Here is a 9494-nt window from a genome sequence, read left to right on the forward strand (position 1 = left end):
GCTCCGCGATTTTAAAGTCCGCAGCTCCCGCAGGTTGGAGCATCAGCGGCCGACACCTGGCACAGGGATCGCCCGCTCCAAGATGTTAAAATCCACAGGCTCCGCGGTTTTGGAGCTCTAAAGTCCCAAACAAGAGGCCGCCAACTCCACGATGTTAGGCCGCAGTGCAGACGGAAATATGACACGGAAAAAAATCGCATCTCCGTCGAGGAAAGAGATGAGAAAAGTTTCCCCCACCGCCCACAAATACAAAACTAAAGATAAACTAAAACATACCTATTACAACAAACTAAAAACACAAAAAACGAAGGCAGACCGTTGGCGAGGCAGCCATTGTACAGCGCCCCTGGTGGTCTATCCCAGGGGGGACCTCATTGAAACTTACCAAATAGTGTAAGGCTTGGATAGAGTGGATGTGAAGAGGATGTTATCACCAGTGGGAGAGTCTATGACCAGGGGCCATAGACTCAATAAAAGGACATACCTTTAGAAAGGAGATGTGGAGGAATTTGTTTAGTCAGAGGGTGGTGAATCTGTGGAAGTCATTGTCACAGACGGCTTTGGAGGCAAAGTCATTGGGTATTTTTAAGGTGCAGGTTGACAGATTCTGGGGTTATGGGGAGAAGGTTCCTCAGTGAATGGGGTTGAGCGGGAAGCATGACTGAATGGCGGAGTAGATTAGATGGGCCGAATGTCCTAATTCTGCTCCTATAACTTATGGACATGAGCATGAATGATTTAGAGAGAGGTATTGATTGGCTAAGTGAGCACGTAAAAGGCTGGAGTATAATTTGGGAAATTGTGAAGTTGTTGACTTTGGAAGCAAGAATGATAAAAGACGATCATTATTGAAATGGTAAGAGACCTCAGAAAGCTGCAGCTTAATGAGATTTAAGTCCTCACATACGAAGCATGAAATGTGAGTACAGATGCAGCAAGCAAATGTGAAGACGGTTTCAATTATGGTTTTATTGTACGGGGGCTGCACCATAAAAATAGGGAAGTCTTACTACAACCGTACATGCATAGTACTCAAACAGTTTTAATTCCCTTATTTCAGGAGAGATCTATCACGATTGGAGTCAGTTTGGAAAAGGTTAACGTGGATGTATCTGGGTGTAATGAGGGCAGGTTAATTGATTGGATATATACACATTGAAGATTATTAAAATGAGATGTGATCTTAATGAAACATATAGGAGTGTTACAGGTTTCTTTTAGAGATACAGTGCAGCAACAGGCCCTTCGGCACACTGAGTCCACACCGACCAGTGATCTCCGCACATTAGCTCTATCCTATGCACAGTAGGGAACATTTGCACTTATACCAAGCCAATTAATCTGCAAACCTGTACGCCTTTGGAGTGTGGGAGGAAACCGAAGATCTCGGAGAAAACCCACGCAGGTCACGGGGAGAACGTACAAACTCCGTACAGACAAGCGCCTACAGTCAGGATTGAACCCGGGTCTCCGGCATTGAAAGGCAGCAACTCTACCGCTGCGCCACCGTGCCGATTAAATGCTGGGACGATGTTCATTCTCATGGGACACACTAGGACCAGTGGGCAGAGTCTCAGAATAAGGGGAAACTATTTCAAATTGAAAAAATAAAAAATAAATAAATAATCTCGAAAGATCCGAGTCTTTTGAATTCATTGCCCTAGATATATTTGCAAGCTGTGTCCCTGATAATATTTTAAGGTGATGTAGACTTTAATTCAGTAAGAAAATCAAGGGTTTTGGGGAGAGAGGTTTTGGGGGAGTGCACTTGAAGAAATTTGGATCAGCCACAACCTTATTAAATGTCAGAGCAGCCTCAAGGTGCACATCTCTTATTTACAGTTGAAATTAGTCCAATTATTCGATTAGCTATTGCAAGCAGTTTCTAAAATATAAATAATTTTAACAATTTGTGCCTTCTCACGGGATATTTTTTGCCTAAATCCAGTACTGAAAAGATTAGAAGACGTTCTTTACAGGTGCAGATAGCACACATATCCGCTTCATATCATGTGACCATAGTATTGTTTCACCCTTGTGCTTAGCTATAATTAGATATTTGGCAAAGGGAGTCTATTCCATCACTTACATAGACAAGTGATTCTACTGAACACAAAGGAATGTCTAAGGCATGACCCAAGGCTTACAACAGCCACAAGAATGTTGTGATTCACAGCAGACTGAGGCTTTAGAATAAAACGTAGCAAAAGTTCAAAACCAGAGGTTTAAACTCGCACATCTATATACTAAACCTCTTGTTTGTTTGTTTGTTCCTGAACTACAGCCTAAACGGTACAGAATATTGCAACAATTTTAGGCCCACCTTACTCACCTTCGTCCATTTGGTGCGAATGGAAGAAGTTTCATTGAAATCGGTGTTATATTTTTAAAGTTATTCACATTTTAAAGTTTAAATTTATCTCCTAGGGAGGGAGGGGGAGGGAGAGAGGGGAGTGGGGGAGGGGGGATAAGGGGGGTTGAGGGGCTGGAGGGGGAAGAGGAAGGAGGGAGGGGAATGGGGAGAGGAAGGGGGAGGGGAAGAGGGGAGGGGAGTGGGGAAGGGGGAGGTGGAGGGGGGGTGGAGGGGGGGAGGTGGAGGGGGGGAGGTGGCGGGGGGGAGGTGGAGGGGGGGTAGGTGGAGGGGGGGTAGGTGGAGGGGGGTAGGTGGAGGGGGGTAGGTGGAGGGGGGTAGGTGGAGGGGGGTAGGTGGAAGGGGGTAGGTGGAGGGGGGGGTAGGTGGAGGGGGGGGTAGGTGGAGGGGGGGGTAGGTGGAGGGGGGGTAGGTGGAGGGGGGGTAGGTGGAGGGGGGGTAGGTGGAGGGGGGGGTAGGTGGAGGGGGGGTAGGTGGAGGGGGGGTAGGTGGAGGGGGGTTAGGTGGAGGGGGGTTAGGTGGAGGGGGGTTAGGTGGAGGAGGGGGCCCAACGGTCCACTTGGTCTAGTCTAACATAAAACCAGGAAATCAGCTTCTGGTGAATAATTAAACCTCAAAGAATCAATCTGACTTCATCTTCCAAATGATTATCAATTGTTTGTTTTGATATTTTGAATATTTATTTAATGGCAGCAAAAATTCTTCCTTCATCAGATCAAATTCATACGGGTGAGAAATTGTGGTTTAGAGATACAGTGCGGAAACGGGCCCTTCGGCCCAACTGAGTTCGTGCCAACTAATGATCCCCGCACACTAACTCTATCCTACACACACTCTGGGTACAATTTATCATTTTACCGAAGCCAATTAATCCACAAACCTGTACGTCTTAAGCGTGTGGGAGGAACTCAGAGCAGGTGGAGAACACCTACGCACTAATAGGCATAAATTCCCAAGAACCCAATACGCCCAGCTATTACAATCAGGACCCAACAAGCAATAGCAGGATTCTGCTATCAAGTTCAGCCGAGGCTGGGTGGAACATGTAGTGCGATGTTACACTTATTATTTTGTTTCTGGCTTGTGGTTCACAAGGGACTGTGAAAGCGAGCAGTATAATCAATGGTCACATTTGTTTTACCCTACCTGATAATAATGAACCAGCGCAGCTCCACCTCAGTGCCACGGGACAATGCTAACCCAGTCCCAACCCCATTCACCTCCGCTCCTGGTTCATGCCTGACTTGCAGGAAGCTTGATGCACACCCATTGCCGGGAGCCAAATTCACAGCAAGTCTCAGCCTGCATTCAACAGTGACCTTCAGTTGTGAGATTTCATTTTGTGCCAATTACTGCCTCTACTACGTTCTTCCTCGCGTTCTTGAACAAGACAGCAACTTCACTTAACCTCCTCATGCTCTGTTACCCTTACAACTACTGGGCTGAATAAGCAATCAAAAGGATAAATGGTGGTTCCTCTGTGTTTCTCTTCTCACACACTTTTCGGAAAATCTTATCCTCTGACTTATAGAACATAAAACAGTGTAGAACATAGAACTGAGCTATAGAACATAGAACAATCTGAAGAAGGGTCCCGACCCGAAACATCACCCATTCTTTCTCCCCAGAAATGCTGCCTGTCCCGCTGAGTTACTCCAGATTTCTGTGTCTATCTTTGGTTTAAGCCAGCATCTGCAGTTCCTTCCTACACAGAACAGTGCCCATAATGTCCATCCCAAACATGATGCCAAGATAAACCAATCTCTTGCCTGCTCACGGTCCATATCCCTCCATATCCATGCGTCTATCCAAACGTCTCTTAAATGCCACTATCACAACTGCCTCCAACACCACTCCCGGCATCGTGTTCAAAGCACCCACCACTCTCTGTGTAAAAAATCACTTTCTCCACACATCACCTTTAAACTTTGCCCATGCCTGCCCTACCTAGTCAATAGTCAATAGTCGTTTATTTGTCACATACACATAAATGTGTAGTGAAATGAAACATTACCTGCAGTTCAACAATAAGACCAATAAGAATAATCAATAAAAATGCAATAACACATACAATCATAACCAACACCAAACAAAAGAAACATCCATCACAGTGAGTCTCCTCCAGTCCCTCACTGTGATGGAAGGCCAGAATGTCTTTTCTCTTCCCTGCCGTCTTCAGGCTATGCCCTCAATTCTCTGACATTTCGACCCTGGGGGAAAAAATTCTGATTATCTAATCTGTCATGTAAATGGCTCTATGCACGTGCCTTCTTGCACCCATCCTCCACACTCATTAACCCCGCATCCTAACATATACAGGATCCAGGTCCCTCAGCAAGTGCCTCTCCACAACCCCCCCCCCCCCCCCCCACCCCCCCCCCCCCCGCCACTCCTACTGACCTAGACAAACAATTTAAAATGTGATCACCATAGTTAAAACACTTGACTTCCTCATCTCCTCTAACACCCTTTCCCCAGGCAATACAACCTACCCTCCCTCTAATTTCCCTCTTCCCCACTCATATCTTCATCCCCTCTATCCCACCATGTTGAAGCATAATGTTCTGCTATTAACTCCCTCAAATGACTCATCTTTTGAGAGATTAAAGTCCAGCTCTTCAAATAAATTGCCTTGTTATCTTGTCTAATTTTATAGAAAATAGAATATCGCAGCACAAGAACTGGCACTTCTGCCCACAATGTCTGTGCCGAACATGATACCAAGACCATAGTATAAGAAAATAACTGCAGATGCTGGTACAAATCAATTTATTCACAAAATGCTGGAGTAACTCAGCAGGTCAGGCAGCATCTCGGGAGAGAAGGAATGGGTTCACAAAATGCTGGAGTAATGAAGAAGGGTCTCGACCCGAAACGTCACCCATTCCTTCTCTCCCGAGATGCTGCCTGACCTGCTGAGTTACTCCAGCATTTTGTGAATAAATGATACCAAGACCAACTCTTGTTTGCCTGCACATAATCCATAGCCATCCTTTCCCTTCATATCTATATCCCTTTGTAAAGATCTCTTCAATGCCATTATTTGTATCTACCTCAGCCACCACTCCAAGCAGCATGTTCCAGACTATTGCCTCCTCTGTGTAATCAAACACACCCTGCGCATCTCCTTGAAACTTTCCTCCTCTCAACTTAAAGTCATATCATTATTTGTGATAATATTTGATTTTTCCATCCTGGGACAAAAGGTTCTGACAGTCGACCTTAACTGTGCCTCCCAATTATATATTTTGTCAGCAGTACCCTTCCCATTCCAGAGAAAATAATCTATGTCTGCCCAACTTCTCCCTGTAGTTAATGCCCCTCTAATCCATGTACCATCCTAGTTAACCTCCTCTGCAACTTTTCCAATTCCTCCACATCCTTCCTGTAATGGGGTGAACAGAACTGCAGCAATATTCCAAATGCAGCCCAACCAAAGTCCTACAAAGCTGCATCGCGATTTCCTGACTCTTACAATCAATGCCCAAAAGCAAGCATATCATACGACTTCTTTATCACTCTATCTACTTGTGTTGCCACATTCATGGAGTTATGGACTTAGACCCCAAGATCTTTCTATACATCAACACTGTTAAGGGTCACGCCATTAATTATATATATTTTCCCCCTTTCATTTGACCTCCCAAATTGCAACTCCTCACACTTGTTTGGATTAAACTTTATCTGTCATTTCTCTGCCCATTTCTGTAGCTGGTTTTCTAGCCCGCTGAATACTTTGATAGTCTTCCTCACGCTAAACAACCCCAGCAATCTTGGTTTTAGGCTTGGCAATCATTTGCTTTCAAATTATATTTCCATGAAGTTCCTGGAAATATTCTGTTTCAGCAATGGCATTATGCAAATGAAAGCTATTTTTGTGCTTGGTAATATCTTTTACACTAACACTCCTGAGCCTTGCTCAACAAGTTTGTGCATCGAGTTTTGCAGATTGTAAAACCTAATTATAATTAATGCCATTACACGAGCCATGACTGAAAGACATATCACGCGATATATACTTCTTACCCTTTCTTCTTAATAGAAATTGATTTATTTACATTTATCCTTATATTATAACAGCATTTTGCAATCAGTGTATTAGTTGTGAACTCTCACTAAGACCTGCTGTATTGAAGTCTTTTATTATCATCGGTCCCGAAACGGAACAATTAGATTCTTACTTGCGGCGGTACAATAGGAATGTAAACAGTACTCAGAAGATACCATAATAAAGTTATATATTTACTTGAAAAGTTCAAGTAATTCAAAAAATAGATTAAAATCATCACTCACAGAGATGGTGTGTCGCCAATTCAAAGCTACAAAGCGAATATTACAACAATAAACAGGTATATTATTTTCCTGCCGAGAGCTACTTCTTCACATGTTAACGAAGGGCAGCAAACATTATCTGGGGTGTTTTCATGAAACAAACCTCGTGGCTTCCCCCTCGAGGACGCAGCTTGTACTGCAACGCAACTGGGAACGCTTAAATGACGGTGAAGAGTTAAATAGTTATCCGGACCAAAGCTGGTGCAGATTTATCGCAACTGAAACAAGTCAACATTTGTTTCTATTGCTAAACCATTTCAAGTTCTTCACCAATGCTTTGTAGAGTGCGTTCTGCAGTCACCCCCAATTCTCTCTGTAAAAACCACCGGCTCTAATTGTGAGAATTGCCATTATATTCAACCAGTGTTGTTTTAAAAAAATATATAATTGCATTAATATTCCGTTTACTCCAGTCATGCAACAAGAAAAGTAAGCTCCCATGTAAGCATTACTCCAAGCGTTACTATTAGGATGAGGATGATTACAAGCACAATAAATTAAAGTAAACACGAGTTCCAGTCTGATTGCCAAACAAAAGTATTGAATAATTGTGAAATTACTCCGGCATTTTCTGAATGTTATTCTTAAGCAATGAATCCTGCCCCGGTCTCTTTCTAGGCATCTCCTATTCTGTATGCACGGCGATGAGGAACGTCTAAGTTCCGACCCAAGAGATGTATAGTGGGTGTTTCACGCTGTGTTTTTTTTAAATGATACACCGTTGGCAGCGTACAAATTAGTTAAACACTTCGTTCATGCCTGTTAATACTTCAAACTTGGACAGATTGCAAAGCCAATGGCATTATATCTGCGCCAATATTTACATAAAAGTGAAAGTGGCACATTATTGCTATTACTCGTGCAGTATCCCCTAAAATAAACAAATACTTGCATGGATGTGTACAGATATTGTAATTTTGGGTGCATCCTCAGATCAGATTAAATTGTTCTATGCAGGAAGAGCCTATTTGTTTTGGGGAAGGGATGTGTTTAGCGTTCCTGCAGCGTGCTGTTTTGTTGAACAGAGGACGGACGGGGTGGGAATCCGTTACTGTTTGCTCTATCTAGGTCGCTCAAGTCCCTATTCCGCCAGGAGAATACGGTCTGGGGTCTAAAATAGAAAGGTATGTTACAATCCCGACCGCTTTCGACAGTCAACCCTTGTTTCCTTTCACAAACGCAAAAGAAAGAAATGCACAGACGCACAGAAACCCGTTTGCTTCACATTCTGCAGAAAACAGACAAATGGTACAATCAAGTCCGCTACAAAGTCAAACGCCAAACGCGAGGAAACAGCGTGCTAGCAAGTCGGGGGGGACGAGTTATGAACCGCGACTCACTTTGCTAACACTGGCCACTGCGGTTATTTTTACAGATGCTAATTCCGCTGCGGAAGATCAGTTAACATACTGTGTGTGTGTGTGTATATATAATATATCAGGACATGGCTGTCGTGGGAGATCCTGGATCTCAGGACAAATCTGGTTTTAGGTGACAGAACAAACAAGTGTGTGTGTGTGTGTATGTGTGTTTGTGTGTATGTGTGTTTGTGTGTATGTGCGTTTGTGTTGCACTTACCAACTGGAGCAGCACTGGGTTGGGTTGGGGAGAGGGCGGAGAATTTCTGTGCTTCTTTCCAAGTTGGTCCCTCTGCCTCGGACGTGGAAGGTGATCTGTTTAGGGGATACCAAGGGGGGGGGGGGGGTAATCCAGAACAGAGGCTGCCAGCCAGCCAGCCAGCGCGCTGTGTTGTGCACTCTCGCAGTGGGGCAGCTCTTGCCGGGCTGCCTGCTTTAAGTTTAGTGTAGGGCGAGTGAGTGATCGGGGCAAGGGCATCATCGTTAACAGCCAAGCCTCCGGCTTCCTGTTACATCACTCTCACCCCGCCTTCAGCTCGCCATCAGTCTCCAGGGAGCTGAAACTCGATCTTTTGCTCGGGAGCCCCTCTGCATCCAAAGTGCAGCTTGCCCCACTCGGCTCCCGGCTAAACCAGGCAGCATGATCCGCCTCAACTGCGGCTCCCCCCGCCGATACACTTCACCCAACACAATTAGCCCTGGCTAATGAAAGGCTGAACACAGCCGGGCAGGGATTAAACTGCCCAGACACGACTTGGAATCGCTGTGTCGCTCTCACCGGCAGGAAATATTAATTCCAGAGTCAAGGAGAATAACCAGAAATGAGACGTTGCAAGTAGGGAGAGGGTGCAACTAGTTAGGGCAACAAAACACAAAGTGCTGGAGGGTCCCAGTGGGTCGGGCAGCATCAGTGGAGGGGAATGAACAGAGGACATTTAGGGCGAGGATCCTCCTTCAGACTCATTTCATCAAGATCGCAGCATCTTGAGTCTCCAGATCACCTCCTTGCGTTGTTTCAAGGGTTATGTTAACCGAGGTTCCTGATTGCAATAAGGGGAACAAATGTAGACACAAAGAACTGCAGGTGCTGTTTCATACCAAAGATAGACACAAAGTGCTGGAGTAACTCAGCGGGTCAGGCAGCATCTCTGGAGATAACGGATGGGAGGACGTTTCGGGTCAGGACCCTTCTTCAAACTCATGAAGAGTGTTTTTGATCAAGATTTCGTTGAGTTTAGTTTATGATTTAGTTTAGACTACAGCATCTATCAGTCTGAAGAAGGGGAAACAACCCATTGTCACAACCCATCCAGTCTCTCCTTATGACTTAAGCCCTCCAATCCTGGCAACATCCTTATGGATCGTTTCTGCACTTTGTCCAGCTTAAGGGCGGTCATGCGGGCGCAGCGGTAGTGTTGCTGCCTGACAGCGAC

At 44.9% G+C, this 9494-nt stretch overlaps 1 protein-coding gene across 2 annotated transcripts in view; it reads right to left on the bottom strand.

Annotated features, from left to right (window-relative positions):
* Positions 1 to 8528, bottom strand: part of calcrlb (calcitonin receptor-like b) — a 95271-nt gene extending 86743 nt beyond the window's left edge. For both annotated transcript variants that reach the window (XM_078404077.1, XM_078404076.1), the window contains exon 1: positions 8282 to 8528. The gene's annotated coding sequence lies outside the window, so the exon portion shown is untranslated. The remainder of the gene's footprint in view (positions 1 to 8281) is intronic.
* Between the last annotated feature and the right edge of the window lie 966 nt (positions 8529 to 9494).

The sequence above is a fragment of the Rhinoraja longicauda genome, chromosome 8, assembly GCF_053455715.1.
Source record: "Rhinoraja longicauda isolate Sanriku21f chromosome 8, sRhiLon1.1, whole genome shotgun sequence".
NCBI lineage: Eukaryota > Metazoa > Chordata > Chondrichthyes > Rajiformes > Arhynchobatidae > Rhinoraja > Rhinoraja longicauda.